Source organism: Polyergus mexicanus, unplaced genomic scaffold (genome assembly GCF_030449975.1).
Source record: "Polyergus mexicanus isolate NDT 795.1 unplaced genomic scaffold, iyPolMexi1.0 SCAF_10, whole genome shotgun sequence".
Taxonomy (NCBI): Eukaryota; Metazoa; Arthropoda; class Insecta; order Hymenoptera; family Formicidae; genus Polyergus; species Polyergus mexicanus.
In genome coordinates, this window is record NW_027223330.1 from 3,136,006 (window position 1) to 3,163,115 (window position 27,110).

General features: G+C 34.9%; 1 protein-coding gene across 1 annotated transcript in view; it reads right to left on the reverse strand.

Annotated features, from left to right (window-relative positions):
* Positions 1-23,530, reverse strand: part of LOC138936787 (protein Fe65 homolog) — a 143,998-nt gene extending 120,468 nt beyond the window's left edge. The window contains exon 1 of the mRNA XM_070302448.1: positions 23,224-23,530. The gene's annotated coding sequence lies outside the window, so the exon portion shown is untranslated. The remainder of the gene's footprint in view (positions 1-23,223) is intronic.
* Between the last annotated feature and the right edge of the window lie 3,580 nt (positions 23,531-27,110).

The window sequence follows — 27,110 nt, forward strand, 5'->3', positions numbered from 1 at the left end:
GCAATGTTTTTACGATATTCAGCTTAAGTGGTATCACATTTTCATTTTTCTCTTGACTTGCGCTGTCAACTTACCACGATTACGCGCGTAATCCCCCGAGGACTTTGCGCTCACTTCGTACATTACGTATTTTGTATGTGTGTGCGCGCGAGCGTGAATTAATGGAGAATATACAATAATACGAAGCGTCTATTTGCTTCAAAATTATATTTATTCTCGCAAATAAAAATCATCAGAATGTAATCGATTACGATTGGATAAATTTAAATAAACGCACAATTAAATATTACATTTTCTACGCGTATTTACTTGCGCGAAAAGAACGCGAAAAATGCGTCGCGCTGATTTTCCAATCGTTATGGAAAAACACAGCGATACTTTACTTTCGATTGATTTGCTTTCGCGACTATTACGAACGTTATATCGATGAGAATTATTATCTAAATAATTTATTGATATTATATTACAGCAATTATTGAGCAATAATTTTTTTATAAGAGAGAGAGAGAGAGAGAGAGAGAGCGATAATTAAGAAAGAATTATCCTCGTTATATTAAAAGAAAAAGAGAAAACACACATTACGATCATACGATAATATTCTACACATTATATTATTGATATTCGCATTCGTTTTCGACGATTTGATAAAAGATTCTAAAAGCGTCTTGAATCCATTCCTGGAATTAGCTCGACTCGAGGATACGCGATATAACACGTGTCCTACTGCTGGACACACACATACGGACACGCATACGGATACGCGTCGCGCTGAGCGATTCCCGGAATCGAAGGGAAGGGGAAGCGAGCTCGTGACGTATAACTGTATCGCATCTGCTTTAAGACGGCTCTATGTCGTACTTGAAGTACGTACTTTTATAACGCGCTCCCGATACATTTCGACAATCTGTAAAAACTACATACGTATATACGCAATTAAGTCGAAAAGTAAATAATACATTAATTAGCAATTATCTATCGAATCGTCGGAAGATTCTGATGTTATTCCTGTATTGATATCACGTCAGAATTATGTAATAAAAACTTGATAAAAACGATTATATAGAAGATTCTCAACGTATCACATTTTACTTAATTTTTGACTTGGAATTTAACTTGGAATTTAATTACAAGAGATACATCCTCGATCGAACGTACCCTATGATCAATCGAATTTAATCGTTCTCGGGACGGATGAAACTCGTTTCAGTTTGGTAATGCTTTGAGAAACTTGGCAAGTATTTCACGAATTTGTAAGTGATTCGCGCGTGCCTCTAGACGATGATGCGAAACGAATTTTTCGAAACTTTTCACGTTCATGCAATATATAAATCGCTGAAAATGCAAAGAAAACAAGAATGTACAAATTTATCGCTAAAATAAAATATTAGGCAAAATTATTTCGATTATATTATAATTGCGCGAATTTTCCATTTAATGGAATTAATATCTGATCGGATATGGAATGTGAGCATACGAGAAAGAGAGAGAGAGAGAATAAAGAACATAGAGATAGTAAACATAAACTACGCGTATCTATCAAAATAAACAAACTCCTAAATCATATTGCGTTCCCTTTTTAATCTTATTTTTTCTACCGAATCACTTATGATTAAAGCTACATTTCACTTGACGCTATTTTCGCAAAATTCCTCGCTCTGATTGGTTCATCAAACGCTTCGAAACGAAAGTAGCGTCAAACGAAGTACGCAGTCTATGTTTACTGTGTCTATGGACGTGAGCTAGGGACAGTGGATACTTCGTCTTGAATTTAACGACAAACTTCGGGAGGAAAAGTATGGAGCGAGTATCGAGTGATCGCGTCGAGACGTCGAGAGTGAATGCTTCGTAAATAATAGCGATCGATGTTTATCAGTCGTTAAACGCACGGGCTCGCGCGATCAGTCAACGCTTTGTCCCGAAGTTAGCGGCAGAAGCGATAAACGCGCGTTATAATCTGAATACAATCGCGTGTCCCCCGTCAATCGTCGAGTGTCGATCGTCGCGTATAAACGAATGTCGGGAACGTCGAGAAAAGATATCGGGCCAGATTGCGTCACGATGGCATCGTGTTTAAATTTAACTGCCGAAAGATGGTAAATAATTGATAGGTATCATTCTTATTATCAATCTTTTCGAGAAAGTAATATTTTATATATTTTTCACAATGTAATTAATCGCGATCGTTTACGTTCCTTGCTATTCAAAATGGCCGTCATAGTTTCGCGAGTTATATTTTTCCCGCGCAATTTTACAGCAGTAAATTTCGTCAGCGAAAGAATGTCCATTGGTGTTAATTAATCCTATATAATCACGACAAATTACGTTATTTCGAAATGACGAGCAAATCGCGCCGTATATTCCACGTATTTTACCCATTAATAGAAAATCTCGCATGTGTAAAAATATCGGGATTGCTAGAAAAATGGATTCTAATTAACTTTGTTTTTCTGTCAAGGTGGATTTGGCACTGCATGGAAATATCCGCAAGGCAATACAGCCGTCAGTGAGCAATGTGTGATACAGATATAACGGCGATACATCGATTGGTGAATACAGATAAAATAACGATAATATTAATTATGTATTTATTTTGTTTGCGTTGATTCCATACGTACATATATATGTTTGCGTTTATTCATAAATTACATAGAAATATGAAGGCTGTCGCGAGAAATGTATTGGAATAATTTTGTTTATCGTAAAATATCTTTTTCGTCTTATCTTCGTCTAATCCTTCACTAATTCTGTTTTAAAAACTTATCGAAAAAATATGGAAGAATCTTTCGAATCAAATGTCGTTATTTTGAGAGCAAAATAATCTTAAGCTAATTATCTTTAAAGTAAACAGTAAATGTGGCTTGGATTTCATTCCTTTGATTCCGTTTTTGCCTTATGAATTTATTTGATGTAATTTTATTGTCTTCCGACAATTATACTGCAGAAAGGAAAAGTTTATAAAGCAAACGAAGCATTTAGACAAACGTCTCACCTCAATCGCGTTTATATTATTGCAGCAATTTTTCTACTAATATGAATTATTCATAGATTAATTTTTATCGTATTTTTACGTACTCGAATTATCGATAACTGTGAATTATATCTGATTATGAATTATGTACAGAAAAAACAAACGTAAAGAATTTAACTGAAAAGAACTCGTGTGAATGAGATAATCTAAAAATCATCTTCTTTTCTCATCGCAATCTATATCGCATTCACGTCCCAATTTGCGCATCCAATAACTGACGAATTTAACGGTGAACTCTCTAGCGAATTATGTGAGAAACTCAATTTAACGCGGCGCCGCCAATGCATTGCGGCATCCGCTTTCTCGGCAAAAGCCCCTATTCTCCTCCTCCTCCTCCTCCTCCTCCTCCTTCTTCTTCTTCTTCTCTTCTCCACCCTCTCGTTTTCTGTGCCCCTTGTCGAACCGATCCACCCCGTGTTCGAGCGTCTAAAGACAAGAGAAAGTTGAATGCGCGTCGCGAAAAAGTACGAAAACGAGAGGATGCCGGATCAGAAAGAGATGCCGGGGATGAGAGGGGTAGCATGACCCTCCGAGTCGCAGTGCATCTTTCTCTGATTTCCCGAGGGATGCCACAGGCCGCCTTCGTCACCCTTATCTACTACGAAGCCGACAGGATATTGCGCGAGTGGATGAGATAGGTGGATACAGCCGCAATGCGCGTGTCCTCGCGAAGCATGATTTATTTTATCGCTCTTTGAGAGCGGCCGGCATAATTCCGGGCTGTTCCGCCGACAGTTATTTACCCTGCCGCTTCGCCCGCACCGGACCCGACACGGGGGTGTGGACGGGGAGGGGGGGTGGGGTGGGTTCGCCGACGAGGGATCAACAGGTATAGGACTCGCAGCCGCCGTCAGGATCCAAACGACCATCTGCTAACTTTCGCCATTCTCGCGTGCGTCAAAAATATTGTAGAAACTCTTAGTTATATATATTCTATATAATTTACGTCTACTTTCTCAATATGTCTTATTTTTTATCAAGAAAAAATATTTAATTGAAATTCACATTGCCCATTCTCCAAGATCTTTATTGAGAAAATCTTAAATCTAAAAATCAGCTGACTCGGATAATCGAATATTGATTCGTTATTACGTATTGCGTTGGAACAGATTGATATACGAAGAATCAGTTGGCGTGGTAAATTGTGTTTTCTTTTTTATTACATGATCGGTAAATACGGTATATTTATGATTAAAAACGATACTTTTGCGACAACATTTTGAGCAAGATCTATGTGAAAGGACACAGGGGGTATATACCTTATAAACTCGGCGTGTAATACACTATGTCCCGATGCCTCTTCCGGATGCACGTTGTCGGACGAAATGAAAACGGGAGGTGGAGAAGAGAAGGAGGTGGGACAGCCTCTCGTATACCGGCAAACTCCGCGGAGTGGCGCAATAACGTTTCTTATGCTACGTTTCCGGACTGGCGTGCCGTGGTCGCGGGGATGGGTAGCTCGCAAATACTGCTGCCAGAGATGGAGAGAGATGGAACTAGGAGGAAAGAGAAAGAGGATGAAAAAGAGGGATAGAGGGGAAGAGAACGAGAAGGGGAAAGGGAATGAAAGATGCAGTCGCTGTCTGGCATGCAATTAGGGGGTAACACCACCCTTGCGAGCATTTCTCTTCCTCTCTTCTCCTAGTTCCGTACATCCTTCTCTTCGCCCTCTCTTCTATAGTATTTTATGCGTCGCTCTTTCTCTGTCTCGCTTTCCTCCGGCACACACCTACCTACTTTTCGTATTCTCCGCTACAGACACATACACTATACAGATATACGCGCGCATTCTCACTATAATCCCTCTCAGCGACTCTCGACACGTGTTCCAGATAATGACATGACTGTGGAAGGGCATCACCAAGCGAAAGCGTTGAAAGCCTGACACGCGGATTTTATTTTATTTTATTTTATTTATTTTTTATTTTTTTTTTTCATAAAAACGGAGATGCAATTTCAAGGACGATTAAAGAGATAAGCTACAGGAAAAGAATTGTGTGAATAATTGAATTAGAGAGAATTGAAAGAGAAAATGATATTTGAGATATGCGAATCTGTGCGAGTGCATTCTTATAATTTCAATTTTTTTCATACTGTGGATCAAGATTAACATTTTTTAATATTCAAAGATACACGTTTAGTTTAGATATTTTTTTAATAATATTTCGAAAATATGACTATATTTTAGGTTGCGAATGATAAATTAAATATTTACTATAGTTATATATATATATATATATATATGTGTTTTTTTTTTATTCAGTGTATTGATTCTTATGTCATAAATAATAAATATCAATGTAACTCGAATAACTTGATTATTTTGTAATTGCGAGATATTCTGACGCAATAAAGATGTCGTTAAAATGGAGATGCACGAGTAACACAATATCACGAATTGCTGTTCAAACGGTTGGTAATAACCAAGTATCGCTAAACATTTTTATCGCAATATTACATCTCATAAAATTGCGACATTCGAGCATAGTTTAAACCGTTTTATTTATGCATTTGCCGGCGTGTATATTTCGAGAGAATTATGCGGCTAGATAAATCACCATTATTCTCATAAAATGTTATCAACGTATACTGTGCAATTTACGAGGCGTCCTCTTCGGTCGACAAATTCCCGCGAGTGAAACTGGAACGAGCGTGAAAAAGAAAAAGGGTTAATGTATCTCACTATGACGTATATCTCCGGGATATCGAGAAATTTTCGCGTCAATATCATGCGTAAATATCAATTTTCAGATCTATAAATTTATACGCGTTTTCGCGTATAACGTAATTTATGTGAAAAGCTCGGTAGATGGGATTAATACAAGGGCGGTTAAAAAATAGGAACAAAAAAGTGCGACCCCAGCGGAGGTATCAAAAGCTTTTGAGACGAGGTGAAGCAGATAGTGCTATTCAGTGCTCCGACTGGACGCTTTTCGCGGGGAAAAGCGAACAAACACTGACGCATGAATCTATCTCTTCTCTTTTTATTGCATTCGTTCATATCCCTTTTTTCATATTTCTCGTATTCTGATATCTTTATATTGTCATATTTATTATAATAACAATTATTTAAAATTATAAAATGATTGTTATATAAAAGAAGCAATCTTCCTGATCTAAATTTTTATTTGCATTGACAGCATAAATAATTCTTTTCTTTGAACACTGTAGCATTTTTATTCAAGCATCATTTAAAAATCACATCGAATACAAAGCTTTGTTTTTGTAAGCGTAATATTTTAACGGAAATTAAATCTACCTATTCGATGTATGATAATTTACATGCGCAATAATAACTGGATTTTAACGACTAATGAATGTAGTTTATTAACGATTAACGAATGTAGTTAGAAAAAATGTTTTATCCATATGAGAATAAAAATGTAAAGTTGCACGCATTCGACAAACAATTACGCCGTAAAATTTGTGTTAATGAAACATTACTTTTTAATGGAGAGAGGCCCTTTCTCTTTCAAAAACTCCACGGGATTAAAGCATGCACCCTTGCAGAACCTTTCTCTTCGTGTCAATGGAATCCACGCTGTTGCGACAGAAAATTAGAAATTGTTCTCCGAGGTACACAAAGCTTCGCGGCACAGAATGCCGGTTAACAAACTTTGTTGAATCTAGAACGCAAATAGAACGGTATTTCGTGCGTGTATGTGTGTATACGTACCGTGACTTTTATTATTCCATTTTATTTTCGAAAAGTTTAGTTTCTTCTCGAAAAACACATTTATTCTCTACAACTATGAGCAAACATCCGCGCTATATAACATCGATCGAATAGCTCATTGTGAGTTCAATTTTCTTCTTCAACTTTTTCGTTATCTGTGCTGAATAAGTGAATCGTACGAAACATTGCATAATGCGATAACGTGGCATGAATTATAAAATAATCAATTGCTATATTTTTTTATTGTTATATTCATTCAAAATATCATAATAAAAAAGAAAAAAATATAACAATTAGCCGAAAAGATAAAGCATGATATCCCTAGGCAAAAAACAGGAAACTTCAACGGTTGAATTATTGTTTATTCAGTTCTTTTAATCGCGATCTAATATTATGTAACTTTTGACGCGCGAAAGTTATCACTATATTGAGAAAGAGAGAGATGGAGGAGAGAAAGAGAGAAAGAGAGACAGAGACAAACAGGAAAAGCGATTCGATCATGTGACGTCGAGAGCATCGATCGTACGTTCGGTGATAGATACGGCCCTCAATTTCCGGAAATTAATAAAGCTCGCACACACACGTCCGTTACGTGCAGTGAACGAACAAGGGCGGCGTCGAAATGAGTTCTCTTATTCCTGCGCATTCCCGTCCCTCGTTCTCGTCCCTCGCTGTAGGAACGCTATTCAGACCGGGCAAACGCGCGAAAACAATGCTTCTAATCTCGACCGGTCACAATGCACGACTTGCTGGTGTTTCCTGCCCGATAAAGCGCCGCCCGCCGTCCACCTGTCTTCCAGCGACCAGGCGAGTTTACTGGTTGCTCGCCGCAAAAGTGCTTTTGAATACACATCGATAGAAGCTGTACGTGAAAGCGGATTACTTAGGTGTCATGATAAGAAAAGAAACAGCACGAATGGTATGTAGAACGTGAACTTTATTTCGATGATGAAAAGCTATTTAATTTAATCGCTCGGTTTAATTGCACTGATCTCTGAAGAAATTACTTTCTCGCAACTGTTATTGAATATCGCTCGAAATTAAAAATATCAATAAATATTTGTTTTATAAAAATATCTACATGGATTTTTGTGATAAATAAATTTAATGGAGAAATTATTAAAATTATAGAAGTTTAGCAATTATTATTTAAATAAAAATACATTTAAATAATATTTAACAGAAATTTTTCAAAATTCAATGTGACGATCGCTTTCTCTAAGGATCAGCGTGATCTTCGGGTACGAAATGTTTACAGAGAAAAAGTTTTCTGATTTGCTCTTCGCTCTCCCTCTCGTCTTGTTATTTTTCACGCGTAGGAGGAAAAAGAGATAGGAATCGCCTGTCTTGGTATTCTACGTCTTCAGGGCGAGATAAGATCCGCGAAAAAAGAAGCGAATAGCTAGCAACGAGGACACGAGAAAGAAATAGAAAGATAGAGAGCAAGTAGGGAGGAAAAAAGATCGCGAGACATCGCGCAAACCTCGCGATGGAAATTGAATTTTCACATCGAAAGTTCTCGGGAGACTTGCTTTGTTACTTCGCTTGTACGATACAACTGTGAGCAAACGCGTCATTTGCAAAGCATTGACTGCAGAACTCTGATCGAGCTGCGAATGATCACGAAATTGACATTCAAACGAAGAGTTTAGTTCAAGAAGATAAGTAAAGAATATGGAATTAACAATTTTGGAAAACTTTTCAAGTGCTTATTAAAAAGATTATATTGAAATTCTCTGATAATAGAATTTATTTCTATTACTCTATTTTAATTATGTCTAATTTTGATGCATATATAGAGCGATTTTTTAATTTAAATTTGATACGATTATCTAAATTCTCTTTAATCATCTTTTTTACTGCTCCTGCAACTCTGCATGCAATTAACGATTTGTATAATTTCGCAAGCTTAGTCTATTAACGTAGATATTGCCAGAGGGTCATCAATTTGAGAAAGTCGATATTAGCAAGCGTCGCCTTTTGCGAGCGCCAAGTTTCACCACGATGTGTAGTTCGACCCCTACATTAAGTTCCCCAAAGATGGAGTAACCAAGTGCGCGCATATTGCAACCAGAATTAATCGCAATCCTATAGCTCCGGCCAGTCCTTTAGCATCCTTATAGCTTCGTTATCGAACGATCCCGTGTTCAAAGCGAGTAGCCTTATGATCAATATTTGTTATATCTACTTGAAATATATACTTACTGCTTTTATTATTCGATATTATTGATTGTTCCTTAAGGATCGTCGATATGAACGCGCTTAGTAACTTATCCAAATAAAAACAGATATCTATCTGCCGTCGATGTGATAGATATTTCTGAGATTAGGGAGATGGAAGCATGTTCGAAAGTAGTTATACTAAGTCAATAACTCTCGAGAGAAACTTATATATAAATAATTAGAGAGTAAGTTATACATTACTAATAATCAGAATGATGTATATTTTGCTAATGGATTTGGCATTTTGATAGTTAATTTTAATATTAATAGTTTACAAGATCGATTAATTGAATCGGAAATAAAATCGATGTAAAATCACGAAAAAACTTTGCATATTAAATATCTTCGGAGAAAAATCGTCTTTTCATCTGAGAAAGGAAATCTAGGAAACATGATACGAAACTTTCCGGCAAACGTCTTGAGTGAAATTAAATTACTGGATATTTATAGCACCGAGAAAGGTTCGCAATCCGATAACTTTTGACGGGGCTATAATTTTCTTTATGTAAAGGGGTGTGCGTGTGAGAAGTATTCTAAAAAAATTTCAAGAACTTTTTAAATATCGTATTTTAATAAACTAATATCTTTAACAAATCGATAGTATATTCGAACATAATTTATTCGTTAATACATAACATTGCCATCGGCATGCCGTCTTTCGACGAAGTATTTCTGACAGTACCGTCCCTTAAGACGCGACCTTGTAGGGTTCAAGGTTGGGTCGAGACTCGAGAAAAAATGGACAGACATCGCGCCAATATCCGAAGACGCAGAGGAGATACGGATAGTCGAAGGACGGAAACGCGGAATGCGAAAGGTCTCTAACAATAAGATGTCGAAGATGGAAAATTTACGTCGCCTGTATATTAAGAATATAAAACTCGCACCGGGACGTTATCCGTGTGGAAATGCACGATATAAAGATTTGATTAAAAAAAGCGAAACGCGTAACATTTGAAATCATCTCGCATCCTCCGCCGTTGGCTCCTGCCCTTTAGCCCCCGCTACTTTTTCACCGAATTTTCCGGCGCAGCAGACACGCCCATCATCGACCGTTTCCTTTGCGAATTAAGCGCGAGATAAGGTAGTGGTGTCTCGAAGAGACGGCAGAGGGTGAGAAAGTCAAGGGCAAGGGCGCGGGGGCGAAATCGAGGAGAAAAGAAGGATACAGAGGAGGGTGGAAACTCCAACAGATCATAGCGCCTGAATAGTGGAACAGCTGGTTACATCTTTTTTTTTTATGTCAACGCTGTATTGTCTACTCATGCAAATTGTCGTACAAGATGTGTCCTAAGCTTTGGTAACTTTACTTTAAGACACCGCAATAAGTCCGAGGGTTTATGTCGACATAATTTGGAAAGAAGGGTTGCCTTTGCAAAGACAATGCATTGAAACGTTTCGCAAATTATCATATGAAAAATGGCGATATCTCTTGCAATATTGATTGGAGTGTAAAAATATTGAGAGTTCCTTTTATATCTTATGGAATGATACTCAGAACTCTAAATAAAAAAAGCCGGAATTGCGAGAAAATTTATCTTTAAAATATTTAAAATTAATATTTAAAATATATACTTGTATAAAATTTAATACTTTAAATATACATATATACGTAAAATATAAATATTTCGTCAATGAATTATCAATAACGTGGTACTCGGCTTTAACGGCGTAAACATTAGCGCGCTATTGTTTACGTGTGTTGAATTTACTGTCATTCGCGCGGCGACTCTCGAGCACGAAAGTTTGATGCGAGAGATGCTCCGTCAAATTTCTTTTCTAAACGCGATCGCGACAAGTATCGAGAAATAATTTAATGTGATAAATAATTAATTATTTTTTACATATCTTATAATATGTAATTATATCGCAACGATAAATCACGAGGCGTGCATTTCGCGTGATATATATACATTTAATCAAGAATTGAAGTGACAGGAATCATAATTGTAAATTATTGTGTTATTGCGATCTCTCTCTCTCTCTCTCTCTCTCTCTTTCTTTATAAACAATAATTATTTCTTTAAAAATATTTAAAGTTTCATTTTATTTTATCCGATGCTTTATCTTTTGATTTTTTGATAATTTATATATGATTTGAATTAAAAATGCGCAATAAAATAGTCAAATCGCAAGTCCGAGTAATTAATATAATATTAATCTCGATAATATATTAATTAATTAAGTTTATTAAATAATTGATTTATAATTTAAAATACTTGTATAATATTCCGCTTGTATATACGTTATAATATACAAATATTAGGGAAAGTATGCGTCTTTTAACAAAAAGTGCTAAAACAAAAGTTGTAGAGAATTAAATTATCTTTCAAACGAGATCAAAGTTATTGTAGTTCGTTCCATAGGTTTTGGAATAATCATCGATAGCCGGAAAAACATTTTTTAATATACTAGAACAACACAGACGCGCGCTTACTTTTATTATAGACATTTTCCAATTTCTTTAACTTTTCTTTCCTAACTTTAAATTTTTCTTTCACAAATTGTCAAACTGTCAAAATTATCATGATTTGACAGTTGCTAATAACACGAATGAAGCAAGTCGCAGCGCACAAGCGAGACAATCAATCAACATCGCGGAAAAGAGGCCTCAACATATCGATATATTCGAGTTCAAAGTTTCATTTTTATAAACGGATAAGATTTTTGAATATTATAGATAAATTATTCAATCTAAAATTATTGCTATTATAATATAAATTTATTTGATATTATAATATAATTAATAATTAATTAATATTTATAAATAATATATAATTATATATATCGCGACGATAGATCTCGAATCGCATGTTTCGTAAAATTTATTCATCTAATTAAATAAGAAATAAAGTAATAGGAAACCAAATTATAAATTATCGTTTTGTTGCGATTTTTATGGACAATAATTTTTCTTTAACAACAAATAGAATCAAATATATTTTGTCCACGATGATATATCATTTGACTTTTCGACGATCTAGATATAATTTGGATTAAGAACGTGCTATAAAACGATCGAATCGCAAAATCGATTAATTAACATTACGATAAGCTGCGTGATATGTTAATCTATTTTAATTTAATAAATAATAGATAATTTAAAGTACTTATATAATTTAATATTTTATATATATATATATTTTGTAATACGAAAAATATTTTTCGGCAGCGAATTAATAATACTCAATATGATGTTCGGCCTTGGCGACGTAAACATTGGCGCGCTATTATTTATGTATCACGGCTTTGTTGTCATTCATACAGCGATACGAGAATAAAACTGTAGTGGGGCGAGATGCTCAAATTCCTTTCTTACGTGTTATCATTCGCGCGGCGATACTCGAAGGAGAAGGTGCGTGGTCGGTGCCGTCATCGTGCCGCGGACGGCTTTCGCGTCTTCCGCGTCGCGTGTCAACACAGCATTGCCACGAGTCGCACAATGGCTCATATGTGGCACGCGCATTTGTGCGTTGAACGCACATTAGTGCGTCGTCGTTGCCGTCATCGTGCCGTACGAGCAACGATGCGTCGCGTTGTCGCGGTATCGCGTTTTCGCGTCGTCGCGTCTTCGCGTCGGACTTTTATCTCGTTTTCACGATTGTCACCGAGAATCATACTTTGTCGCCGACTAAATGGGATGTCTCTCAGCATTGCAATCTTTAATATATTAATACCTATTAATATAATTAATTTTATATTAATATCAGTTAATATTAATACTATATTAATATTATATATTATATAAATATTTATGTATTAATAAATTTAATATATTAATGCAGGCGCAATGTTAAAACGCCTCAGTATCGCGGCTGAGGTGAATGCCGGCCGCGTAGCAACGTATGTTCGTGCATAGTATAGATGCATGTTCGCGCGGTTAATCTTGAACCTCGGTTCGAGAATCGGCTGTTGAGGGCACGTTCTGCTCCGACGAACGGTTCGGCCCGAATCGGTTAGAGTTCGGTCGATTGTTTTGGAATCGTCGTTAATGGGTCCCTTCTCTTGTACCGTCTAACAGCACATTGTAGAAATACTAAAATGTTTGGCATCTGAGGAGTCGGCTGTTCTAATTAGGTTCGATTTTCGCTCGCTAGAGAAGTTGATCTCCCGCTTTCGAAATGCTAGATTGTTAGCACGTAGAAGGTGGGTATCTTCATTCTCGACCCGTCTACCAGCCTTACGATAAACCCGGCTCAGTCTGTACGATAGAGACTTGGTGGTTCGTATGAAATCGTTCCTAACGATGTTCTAGTCGGCCCTCGATGGGAGCAGGCGCGGGTCAAGAGTCGAGCGAACCCCATTCGCGATGATTCCATCAATCGATTTCGTCTTCTTCCGCTTCCGCTTAACCTTTGCTCGAAGTAATCGGTGAATTCCCGACTTGTCGACTCGAAGTGTGATTTTCACGTGAAGCGGGATTCGATCGTGGCGAAATTCGAAAGTGCGGGAGTGTCGTTCAAAGTATCGCGCGTGTGAGTACGGAAGTAATTTTTTAATTAAAGTGCGCGAGTGCCGTTTAAAGTATCGCGCGTGTGAGTCAACCTGAGAGGAGGAGGAGGCCTAGGAGAGGCATCGGACATCGACAGGGCAACCCTATGGTGAGTAAATTGTTATTTGTATATTAATTACTTACTAATTGCATACGTGCAATTTAAATTGAGCAATTAATCGCGTAATTTGATTTTTTATTTATATAATTTAAACAAGAGAGAACTAGAAGGAAAGATTTTTATATGAAACCTATAAACTTGTAAAAGTTTCTACTTTTAGATTATAGCTTTTATATGAAATTATTAGTTATTAGTAGTTTTTTTTTTTTCAAAATTTATAAAATTATTTTATTAATCTGTATATTATTATATGTATTGAATATAAAATTCAATTCAATAATAAATTGTTTAAAATATTAATTATTTTGAGCGCTGCTGCAATTTGGATCTTTTATTTGCATGTTACAGAGCAACGGAGCGACCCTGAGACATTCTGAGAGGAGGAGGAGGCCTAGGAGAGGTATCTTGCACCGGCGGAGCAACCTAAGGGTGAGTATTATTATAAATCCCGTACATGCGTTAATTCGGTTCATTTATTTGAATACTTTCAACAAGAAAGATTCGCACAAAGAGAAAAACTCTTATATAAATCTTTTATATAAAAATTTCTATTTAAAAAAAAAAATAGTTTTCTTTCTTAGACCTTATAAAATTATTCCGTATTTATATACCTTCTTATTATTGCACGTATCGGATATAAAATTCTCGGTGCGTACAATAATAATTTCTTGAAATATTAATTATTTTAAGTGTTGCTATAATTTGGATTTTATATTTGTATGTTGCAGACAACGTAGCCTCAAGACCAACAACTCCGCTGTTGCGCATCAGTGCCGGTGAGTGACAAACTTTTATTTAATTTTAAGATAACGGATTTCTAGAGATTGTAGATGTAGATCGTAGCTTGTAGATTATAGATGGATCTGTTATCTTAAAATGGATGGATTAGAATCATAACTTTTGACATTCTTTTAATAAAAATTTACATTTGCATATTACAAAAGGAAATTGAAACATAAATAAAGCAATATAGAAAAACTTTCAATTCTTTATTATTCTATGTCATCAATTATCTATCAATTAATTATTTAATGAAGAACGTGTCACTAATTTTTTTATTGTGTACATGTATATAATAATTTATTTACGTATTATGTATATAATAATTTATTCTCTTATAACGCACGTTGATCTTATTTTAATATTTTGTAGTCCATCCATATATACGTAGTGTAGTATAGAAAACTTTGTTTTGACTGATAAATTTAAGTAATCGATCAATCAAATCATGTATAATGTTTAAAGAAATAAATTAATAATAGTATAGAGTAAAAGTATAATGAAAAATATATAAAAATAAATGTTTACTTAATTCTATTTTATTATAAATTGTATTATGAGAGTAACATTATATATTACCAAAATTTTAATTAATCACAATTTTTAATTAATGATTTGACATTGTATGGTATATCAGTTAAAGCAAAGTTATATTAAAACAATGTACAATAAACGGTCCTAACGTATTACGACCGTCAACGAGTATAAAATTACGCTCATGCATCGGCGTAATTAATTAGCCGGCAATGGAAGGAATTTTTCTCCTGTATTGACCTTTGATAGAGGTCGGAACTGTTTTATTTCTGGCTAAAAATAGCTAGATTAAATGCGGCCAGGATCAACGAAAGGTAGGTCCAATACTGGCCTGAAGAATGAATTATCTATGTGTAAGCTAGGTAATCATTATTGGTCAAAAAAGGTAAATGGTATACATGAAGGAAAAGTTCATGTGTTTTTGCGTTTTTATGTGCAATGGCACATAATCTACATAAAATAAAGGCGTAAAATGAACGGGTACGCGTAAAATAAACGATAATAAATAAAAAATAAACGGAGACGCGAAATTGAACGGCTGCATTTGCAAATTAAATCCTGATTAGGGCACATTTCTCAAAAACCTCGTGTAATCGCAGGTTCTCGCTGACTTAACCAGCAAGTACAGTGATTAGGGCTATTAGGATTGTTAGAGCTATTAGGATTGCTAGGGCTGTTAGGGGATTGTTAGGACTATTAAGATTTCTATTTTTATATAAAATACTATGACTTTTCATAGAATATTAAGACATAATGTTATAATTTAAGATCGCAAAATTTAATATAATTTCAAAAAAGTTTTATCGTCAAGATTGATGTATAATGCTATATCATTTTTGAATTTTTTTTAAATATGTTTATTGCATGTAATATAAATTACATGTAATGTAAATATTTAGTTAATTTTATAAATTACATCCTTTTTCTCTTATAAATTATATTTTGTTTTATAAATATTATATTTGATATTGTAAAAATTGTATTATTAATTATATTTTATATAAATTATGTAATAAACATTTTACATAATATTAAATTCAGATGTAAATGCTATCAGTTTATAATAATTTCGATAATATTGTAATAAACAATTTTTTAACAATATTTTTTAAACAATAATTTGAATAAAACTGAAATAAACATAAAACTAAATTAGATTAAAATACAAATAATGTCTCGGATAGTTTAATTTGTCACATATATAAATTGTGTGAAACATTGTGTTAATCAATTTATGCAATAGAAGTTTTGCTATTATTGCTGTTTTCGAATATTTTGCAAATTGTTTGCATTGCTGAATAATTACATTAATTATTTAATTATTGTTAAATGAATAAATAAAGTTAATAAATTACCGCGTTTTTTCTGTTTTTTCTTGGTCGCGATCACTGCTTCAACAATGAGATTGTATCATTGTCCTTCATATCAAGTAGATATTAGCGAATCCGTGATTCGTATAGTTGAGAAATCGAAACGATCTATCGCATAGACCGTAGACTTATATATTTTTCGTCGGTACTTGTTGGATCCATCCATGTTATCTAGTTCGGTGCCCCGTTGAAACCTGGGGATACGCGTTGCAGGACTGGAATTAAACATAGATTTTTTTTACAATTCCCAAAAGCAATGATTTGACAATGATTTAACGACGATCACCATACGATTGTTCAAAATTTCTATTACAAAATTATCGATTCGAATTACAAAATCACACAAACAATTAATTAGTATATTTTAATATTATAACTTAATGAAGTACTTATTTAAGAAAGAGTTTTTTTTCTTTTTCTTATTAAGTTTTCTCCCATTATTAATATTATTAATACTGATATTGTCTTAATAGAAAGAAACTTACATTATTAATAAAATATTAAACATGGATATATCGATAAATTTCAATTTATCAAATAATAAATTTAAATTTGCAATCTATCTATTTTTTGGCAAATTTTTTAACAAATGGTCACAAATAAATATATTTTATTAAAATTAATTTTTAATAAATTTTATTTTTAAGAAATTATTTTTAGATAATGAACATCTTGCCGTTCCAGAGCATATCAGTATTTTTAAGTATACAATAGATACATTATATATATTAGATAATTAAATATATACGCAAACTGTAGCACCTTTTTTCGAAAAATTGTTGTACTTTTTTTTTTTTAATATTATATTACTAATGCACATACAAATGTGTAAAACAAATGTACAAGTATTTAAATTTGAGGCAAGTCAAATAGGTACCTCGATATCAGTAAGATACCGACAAAGCAAAAAATGTTCGAATATTATAGAAAAATTATATTAATTTTTTATTTTATATCGCGAAATATTTAAATGCAAAATTTTTCAAAATCTTACTGTTATCGGGTTTGACTTGTCTCGAATCGATTGGTACATTTAACAAGCGATAAAGGCGCATATATTTCATTATCCTTAAATATATTAGTTTGTGACCAAATTTTCATAAAAATTGTTATATCCATTTATTTTTCAATAGAGAAAAATATTTGTTAATAGTGGAAGAATATGTCTTTCGCGTAAATTTTGATCTTATAAATATAAATGGAAGATGATGACGATAATAACTGTCGTTGATTCATTGAAATATTGAAATTGTTGCTATTGGGAGCAGTCCGAAATTTTCGGGATTCGTTTTATCCTGCAACGGGATCCTGGTTTAACGGATCGTTCAACTTTTCATCGCGAATCGATCTCGCGGGCCCGATGTAAAAGCAAAATATGTTGAAATAGCTCTCCACGTTTAGGATCGTTTTTCTTTTTGTTGAATATTAATCGGCTTGCCATCCGGCGTAAATATTTTGATCTGGTCTTCTCGAATCATTATCGCCAAATTATCCGCAACTCGAGATATTTTATTTTATTCTTCTAATTGCAATTATTATTATTTGATCGTTGATTTATATCAAAACTTTATTTATCTTCCCACGCGCCAAATTTTTTTAGAAAATTAAAATAGTTCAAACCAATAGTCCAAATTTTTTTTTTATAATTGAGAAACATAATTGATAAATTTATTAATGACTCTTTAGATCGCGGCATTACGTAATTCTTAATAAATTTTGTAATTGAGAATCGATCATTGAGAGATAAACATCGCACAAATAATCGTCATTATATCTGATCTGAAAACTTTTAATGAATTTTGTATTATACGCATTTCGGTTCTATATAATAAGAAATAAGATATTTTGTATTAATATATAAATGTTATTATATGTAAACTTGTATTATATTTTATAAATTCTATACGTTATATTCTATAATTCTATATATTGTTTTTATAAATTGTATATCATACATAATATATTGTATATAATATAATATATTATATATATTATATATTCTTTTCTTTCTCTCTTTTATGAAATAAAATAACTTATATTCAAATAAAATATAATTATAATAAAAATTTTACCTCCTTGATGGTATCTCCATCTTAACGAAGGCATTTGCCGGGTGAGGAGGTTTGAGTACTCTAATGAACCTGAGAGCTATGCCGGCGGTAATGTATAACGTTTCCGAGTGAAGCAAGTTTGATCGTTTTGAGACCCATTAATGACGTCATATACTCTGTCTTGATTATTAGGGGTACTTGAATTATTAGATTAATCAATCAAATACTTTAAATAAGCGTTTGATTAGATGTACTTTATATTAGTTATATTGTTAATGTATTATATTAATCAAATTCTCTCAAAATGTATTTTTCATCAAACATATTCATGGTAAATTGGGCTTAATCGCTCTCAAAGCGATCAAACTTGCTTCACTCGAAAACGCTAATAGTTACCAGTAAGGTCACTCATGCCGGGGACAGATCGAAGGGGAAGAGTAAGACTGAGAGAGATACCATAATTGTTATGTATTTATTATATATAATAACGAGTCGCTATGCAGGAGGGTGAAAACGGAATGTTAGCGTTTCAGCACCTCTGTCTTTTCTTCCGTTTGTTTTTTGTTCGATCCGTTGCTTTTGCTAAAGGAATAAGCTTCTAAATTTTGCGAATTTCAAGAAGGCGAGTCTCGCAACGTCCGCCATAAATCTAGCTCCCGTCGCGACTCGAGGGGGGGTTTGCGTTACAGCAGCCCCTTTATGCAATCTTACTTAGTGATTAAGCCATGACGCAGAGTGAGTTAAATATTTACTTTAATCGGCGCTAATCAGCTATAAAAGGATATTCTCTTTCAAGTGAGGACTCGCGACAATTTATTGTGATAATAAATTCTCTCTGATCATTTAATTATTTTTACATCTGTCTTTGCAGATTTACTTATCTAGAAATATATTATATTTTAAAACATTTTCTTTACAAACTAAGTATTAAAAATTCTATCACTATGAGAAAAATAAAAACAAATGCGACTAAATTAATAAATTATATACTTACATATACTGAAGTAATGGAATAAAATATTATGAAGGATGAGATTAGAGCATAATCAATAAAGAAAATATAAAAATCTAACGATATGGGAAACTTCGTAGTTTTCCATTAATTAGGTTGTGTCAATCTTGGCTACGCGAACATAGATCTTCTCTTCGTGACCCGCATACGCCACTTTGTATTGCCCCGCGAATTTACCGGAGAAACAAGGACACATTGGGACGTGTTCTTTCTTTTAGCATCAAAGACTTTCGGATTTGAAGTGCAAAGAGAGTTGGCGAAAAGAATCGTCTGGATTTCATCCAAGTTAATATCTATCTACCTTTATTCGTCAAAGTAAAAACTATACGAAAGAATATGTATCGGAAAGATATTTTTAAGATTAGAAAGATTGTTCTCAAAAATTGATAAAATTTGTGTTTATTTTCAATTAATATATATATATATATAGTTCTTTCGAATATTGAAGTAAATAATTTGGCGAATCATATCTATCTAATCCAGTATGATTCAGCAAAAAGCAAATGGTATTATCGATGACCGAATGTGTCAAGAGAAATTTGCCGGATATCCGCTTTTTTCTCGTCAGATATTCTAATTAGATTTTAGAGAGGCGTTTGTCGATGTAAGAGAGTGCCGCGATGATAGGGGGAAAGGAAGGTGGGGAAGGAAGAATTCCATCTGTCGAACTTATAAACGATCGTTCTCCGTCCCGATTTCATTTCACGAGCCGTCGCACAACTAGATGCCTCTTCCTCGCTGCCTCCTCTCATAATTGTCATAACTTCCTGCATTTTCTCGCCATTTTATATCATCGCTCGTACATTTTCCTCTCTCTTTACCGATTTCTCATTCGTTTTCCCAAACTCGCTGCTTATAGAAGGGAATGAGGATGACTTTTCGACGGGGGGAAGGGGGGGGGGTGGCGTGCAGGAAGGCATTAGCAATAAATTATAGAGGTATGTCAGGAAATGATAAAATATTCGCGTTATCATTGATGGCTATGGTATTATATTTTCAATTTTCGCGTAATTTCTGATGTAACAATTTAATTTGCGTATTTTTTCATACAATTCTATAATGATTTCGTGCAAAAAAAAATTTATAAATCAAGTAGATTTTCTTTATTACATTATATGCCTTATAAAACTTTTCTAAAATTATTTTTATATAGTCACGTTTACATTCACTAACGACAGCTTTGACTGTCTTGACTGAAAGTCAAGGATGTTAGAGACGATTCGGCAAAGCAACATTTGGCGACGCGATGTGATTCGCCGAGAAACTCCGTTTGAACAGCCTTTTCATCCACGACAGTCAAAAAACGCATTCAGGATCTATGGTGACCTTAAGCACACTGGGATTCCCCCTTGTTCATGCCAATCCCGGTACTCGCCCTCGTCAAAATTCCCCATACGTCGAAACGCCGAAACTAAATTCGGGACGACATACGGGGAAACCTCTGTAGAATGAGGGGATGATCCCAGGTTAAGGTCAGACCGCGGGACCGATTCAGTGCCGTATTACGGTAACCGGCGCTTTTCGGCCTCGAAGGGTCTCGGGCGGAGGAACATAGACGACGAGAAAGGCCAGGAGAGAGGAGAGAGAGAGAGTATTGACGTTGTGCTGCTTTTAAATATTGCATCCAAGTCACGTTCCGGACTATATCCTCGTCCTTTCCCCTCCGCTCTCTTCGCGCACTCTTCTCCACTCCTGGTATCCCCCGCGACCGAACGTCGCATAACTACCGCAAGGAGTTTCCAAGGAGACAAAGGAAGAGGTATTGTAGACGCGACGGCAAGGACGAAGAGATGAGAACGAAACGAAGAAAAAATATTTGCGAGGACTGCCACCTACAGGGATGGAGGAGTAAGAGGGGGAAAAAAAATAATAATGCATGCGGATATACCATCGTGTCTGCGCGAGACATGTGTTTCCACACCTCGGATGAATGAGAACGAGGGAAATAGGGAAAAGACAAAGGGAAATCGTTCTTTATCGGCTTTTGTTTTTGCGTTTCTCTTTTCATTTATATATTTTTCCACCGCTTATGCTTCATTTCCTGCATCGTCATTTTACAAATGATCTATACTTTACTTTTCAATTTTGCGATTTTAAGATGTGCTGCTTTTCCCACAAGACTTTTACAAGTATGAATAGAGGGACCGAGAGGGTTCAAATGGCTTAAAGCTAGACGAAAGGGGTTGTAGAAGGAATAAATCACGCGGTCGAAAATTAGAAATAATACTTTATTTAACAGATGGGAGTAAACTAATCAGAGGGAGAGAGAGAGAAAGAAGAAGAAGTAAATAAAATTTATTCTTAAATTAAAAGCTTTTTCTCAAAGCTTACTTTTCTGCAGCGTAAACCGAATCTTGATTTATGAATGGCTTACGCTATTCTCTCTTTTCTAGAATGATTTAAATATTAGGATAGCGCGTGCTATGAGGAGAATTAAAAGCTTATCGACGAGGAAGGAAAAACGTGACACGTGTTTCGTATCGATCCCATTATTCGGTCCACGAGCGATGTACGAAATCCCAGAGATTTAAGAGAAAAGTGTAAGGAAAGATTGGGGTCTTTTTCCCGCTCTATCTGCTTCTCACGCATGATTCTTAAATATTGCACGAAATAGATCTTTGGATTGAAGTCTTACGATTTATTATTATCGGTATCCGGTCCATTTGTACTATATTCGCGAGAATTATTACGGGAATTTTGGCAAATTAATCTGTCGCAACAAAAATATGTATATAAAATACTGCATTCTCTATTCGATTTCTCACTCGTATATTTCTATACATTATAGCTAGTCGAGTGCATTAATTGTCAATGTCTAATTGATATCCGCTGATGAATGACTAACTATGATAATCTTTTCGTATCGAGTTTCTTAAGTACCAACTTTTTAGAATTTTAATAGAATTGGTAGAATTCTGGCATACTCTCTTCAATTGTTTATCTTTTACATTTAATCGTTAAAATTCATTCAAATATATCGAGAACTTTAAACTTTTGGAAAAAAGAACCAGAATTTTATCAAAATTCTGAAAATACATATGTATTCTCACTGAGATTGTGACACTTGATTTATATAACTTATGATAATTGCAACAAGCATGTAAGCGAGATTTTATATATCGATAAAAAATAATTCTAGTATGTTAGAAATATTAATGCTTGGTAGGTGTAGTTAGTAGTTAGTTAAAGGGTTTGTTTTATATTGGCTACATTTTTTAATAACGATAGTAGTTGCAGTTTTTTATATGAGCGTTCCGAAAACGCGATAGGAAAAAAGTAAAAAACAGGGCGTTTTTATAGTTTAGATCATAACGCCTGGTTGTTGGGCGCGAATTCTCACCACGTAGAAAAAGAAAAAATGCTCTGTGCTTATCAGCCGTGCGCGAGAACAATAAGCGAGAATTATCTTTTGCAATAACCGGAACACACTTATATCGCTATAGCTAGAAAAAAATCCTACTAAAAAGCGTTAAGCTGGCGCGGACAGCTTCGAAAGCGCGAATATAGACAATGAAATTTGTATTGTTAAGAGACGGTTGTCGGATATTGATATATGAAATATTTGAAGAGCAAAAATATATATATGTTCTCTTTAAAATCAAGTCAATTTATAATTTGAATTATCAAAAAACTTACATGAATAAAAAAGAAAAGATATTTTTACTTGAGAATCTAGACTTTTTTTTATAAAATACAATTTTTATTTATAATAAATTCTGATATAAAGATATAAAAAAATGCGATAAAAAATATGATGTCGCAGAATGAAATGTCAGGGATCACAACTTGAAAATCGAAGGATTTGATCGAGTTCCATCCCTCGCAAGGATATTCGTAAAATCGTGTCATCGACGATATTAATCGAAAGTCGTTCCACGAACACTGGACAGTTCCTTCGTTTTTAAAAAAATGATGTAACGTCAAAAAAATACTTACGGTAATGTCCGAACCCGTTTCCACCCTCGAGAACTTCCGCGAGCAACCTGGAGCCAGCTGGTTTCTCCTCCTCACTGTTTCTCTTTTTCTCTCTCGCACCCCTTTGGCCCTCACTGTTCTCCCGTTGCACCTGGTTGCATCGAACCTTTCGGAACAAGGATAACGCGCGTACTGCGCCGTAGAACGAGGAGGGAAACGGTATAACGCAGCGCGCCACGGAATATACACGTCACGCAAACACGAACGGGTGGTGCGCGAGGGTGGTAAGGTTAGAAACGCTGTGGTGTCTAGGGGTGTCGTGCACAGAGGGTTGTCTAGTTCGCGTCGAGGGCGTCGCGGCGCTGCCAAGCGACGACGCCGCCGTGTTCCTGCAACCCCCTACGAGTCCCTCTCTCTTGCTCTTGTGCGCGCGCAACCCCTCATTGGTTAACGGCAGCGGCAATCCCTTACCCCCATTTGATACCGTTCAGGAACGTCGTTGAGGAATGCGCACATGGTGCGCACATGGTACCCTTAAATGTCATTTTTTTCGTCCATATTTTACGAAAAACGCGAAAAATAGATAAAAATAACCTTTTAAAAATTTTAAAAATGAAAAGCAGAAAACGCGATCATTTTATTATTTTCGTGTAATTGAATAAATGTGTACATTATTCTGTTTATATAAGAACAAAAGATAATTTGGATTTAATTTAAGAAGTGCGCTTCTTTTTTTTGTTTATTTATGATGTGTCTCACGTTATATAAAATAAAATAATGGAATCTGAGCTAAGTTCCTAGATTCTTGATCAAAGGAAATATACTGCAGAAAATTACGTAACCAGGTCTTTGAAGCAACCGCGAATCTAGTCTATAAATTACGCAAACTTGTATAGATTAATCAGCGTCTAGAAAGTTGCCTTAGCAGCCCCTCATTGACGTCTGGGTCGCGATGTGTACACGCGTTTTCACTTTTCGCACCTGATAATGATAATTATAGCAATAAGTTCTTTCTCGGTTTCCTCCTCGCTGTGCTCTCTTGAATAATAAATGCAACAGACCCTCGTTCGCAAAGCTTTCGAGCAGGATGCACTTTAACGTTCTCGAAAACTTAAATTTCTTGGTATAACGATGAATAATTTATCGAGAAAATCATTTGTGCGCGAAATTTTGAAATTTCCAAAATTAAAAATTTTTTTTTCGTTTGTGATGTGCAAATAATAAGATAATAGTTAGCGCGAGTTATTTAAGCCCTTGAATAAAACTCGATGATTTTTGTCACAATATTTTAACAATTTTATAATAAAATTTGAAGCATTTAAGCAAATATGCAGCTTGCTGAAAGAAAAACTACACGAAAATAATACGATGTTATCGAGTAATGGGCAAAGCGATTGGAAAATCGGAAAATTCGCGACGGATTGATGAGGCGTTCTGCCAGATGATCGAAGGCTTGTTAACGATCGTAATAGACAATGGCTTCAGAAAGCGTGACAAGAGCCGCGCCGTAATTGTGTACTTGCCAGAAGGGAGGGTTAGAAAAGTGAATTGCTGGTTCGTGTCACGCGCTACTACGACAAGCGTGCAAAAATCGATACCAACAGAGACCTGTTCTGAAATTGCTATATCTCTTATCTCAGTTTCTTTATCCGCTTCTCGTGCGTTACTTCTTATTCGATTCGAGGAATATCGGTATCAAATATCAATTATTTAAAATTTGTATTATTTATAAAATTCAAGATTTATATCTATTAACTTGCTATTATAAATAATTTATTGATGCAATACATATATTTTTCGTTAAGTAAAATCTTTAAATTTGTCAGACAAATCTGTCTCGTCGAAACATTTTCCGATATCGGAGTAACCTATATATTTGTCGATAGAAATTGCATTTTATCGTTCTATTCAGAGTGTTCGACAGGTTTTAAAGAGTAAAGCCGATGAGTTGAGCCGTAAAATTTATTGAGACGTATCTCGCCGAATTGGACATTTAAATACATATCGTATCGCGTCGGCATTCTCATCGTTTCATCCAGTCGCATCCATCGGTTTCGGGCTTATTAATTATTCCGCGTGGCGAGTGGATCGAGACAGGAGGAGCGATTACTCGGCGATATACGAAAAAAAGTACAATCTCCCAAGTAATTTTGCGTAGTCGGTTTATTTATTAAAAAAGGCTCGGAGGCGAGCCATCTCTTTAAATCACGCGCATCCCAGGAGCACATTCTTTCCACTCCTTCTTTCCTCTCTCTCTCTCTCTCTCTCTCTCTCTTTCTCTTTAATATTTATTAATCTCATTTATGCTGATGACTTCTGATATGTACATACATTGACTATCCACCCGATAGAAATCGGAAACATTAATATCTATGTCTCTCCGATTCCCTATCGGCTTCCGCAGGAAAAATGCACATTTCGTTACGCATTCGCGAGATAAATACTATTGGAAAAATCGCCGTACTAATGTCCGCATCGCATTCGTAATTCGCGCTAGTCAAGCAGACAATTTGTCTTCTTTCGAGAAATACGCGAAATTATATAACTTTAAATTATATAAGTGTAAATTATATATTTTACAGTGAATTAAAACTTTTAAATCTTTCTTCTTTTTTTTTTGCATAAGAATAAACGCTATATCAATAAAAAAAAATATATAAAAATAATGTTTATAGTGAATTATATGGTATTTTCTACTAGAGATAAAGATCTAAGCAAGTATATTCACTTTGATATGTAAAAGAAATTTTATAATCTACGGCACGTAATTCTATCACGCGCGCAAGGAAGAAAGATCATGAAATTAACCGATGTAGTTACGTGTATATATGTTTGAGCGATAAATTAAACGCAGGCGCAAAAGACGGCAGTTGCATAAATTTCTTAATCGGCCTACATCATACGACCGTCTCAAGAGCGTGCGCACAATTAAACGATTATATTTCTCAGTCACCGCATAAACGATCGCAATCTCGAGAGTCGCCTCGACTGATTTACACGTCAAAGACTTACTAAAGACTCTTCAGAAACGGTGCACCGAACCTTTGCGATGTAAGTCTCTCACTAGTCTCGCACAGGTGTATCGGATACACAAGTAAGACTTAAACTCACGGGCTATAAATATAATTTTACGTAGTTCGTAATTCACTCAATTACAATACGAATTGATTTGTTTAGAAAAATTATTTAAACGAGAAAGTGTGCGCGATATTTTGTTTCAATAATTATGAATAAGTAAAAAATAATAACATTCTCGACAATATGCGATTAATAATCAATTACTAAAGCGTCACATGCTCACTGTTCGCACGAATTCCTGAAAACATCCTGGATACTTCGTGCAAATGTATGTAGGAGCGCGAAAGCCGAGTTGAGTCGAAGGGAGGGTATTAGGGGTGATTGTAATTTCACACATGGCGTAACGCACTGGCGGTCCGTCACCCTTCGTCTCTCGGTTTACGCCTTGCAATGCGAGAAGCCTTCCGCGGTTGTATACTCTTTCATCCCTCTTCGTCGCTCCAGCACCCCCGTTGTGTATTTTGTTGTCGTCCGTTGAGTGTATGAATGCAACTACACGCTATGGGATATCTACTTCTATTCCTCTCTGTTCCTTTTCCTTCTATTTTTCTTTTCTATTTGCTTTCTTTTACTTATCTTCGTATTGTTGTCATAAGCCACTATCCTTAATATTTCGTGACAAACGGAATCGATAATATAATTGTAATTATCAATCGATGGCCCGGAGCTGATTAAAATTCGCAAGTGGAAGTTTGCTTAATGTAGCGACGATTAATTATCTCAGTTACTACATAGACACATTACAGTAACTTTAGGAAAGATAATTGTGAATGTAGTTTAAAGTTTTATTAAAAGAAAGTTTATAAATGTACAGATTTGATGCATAGAAA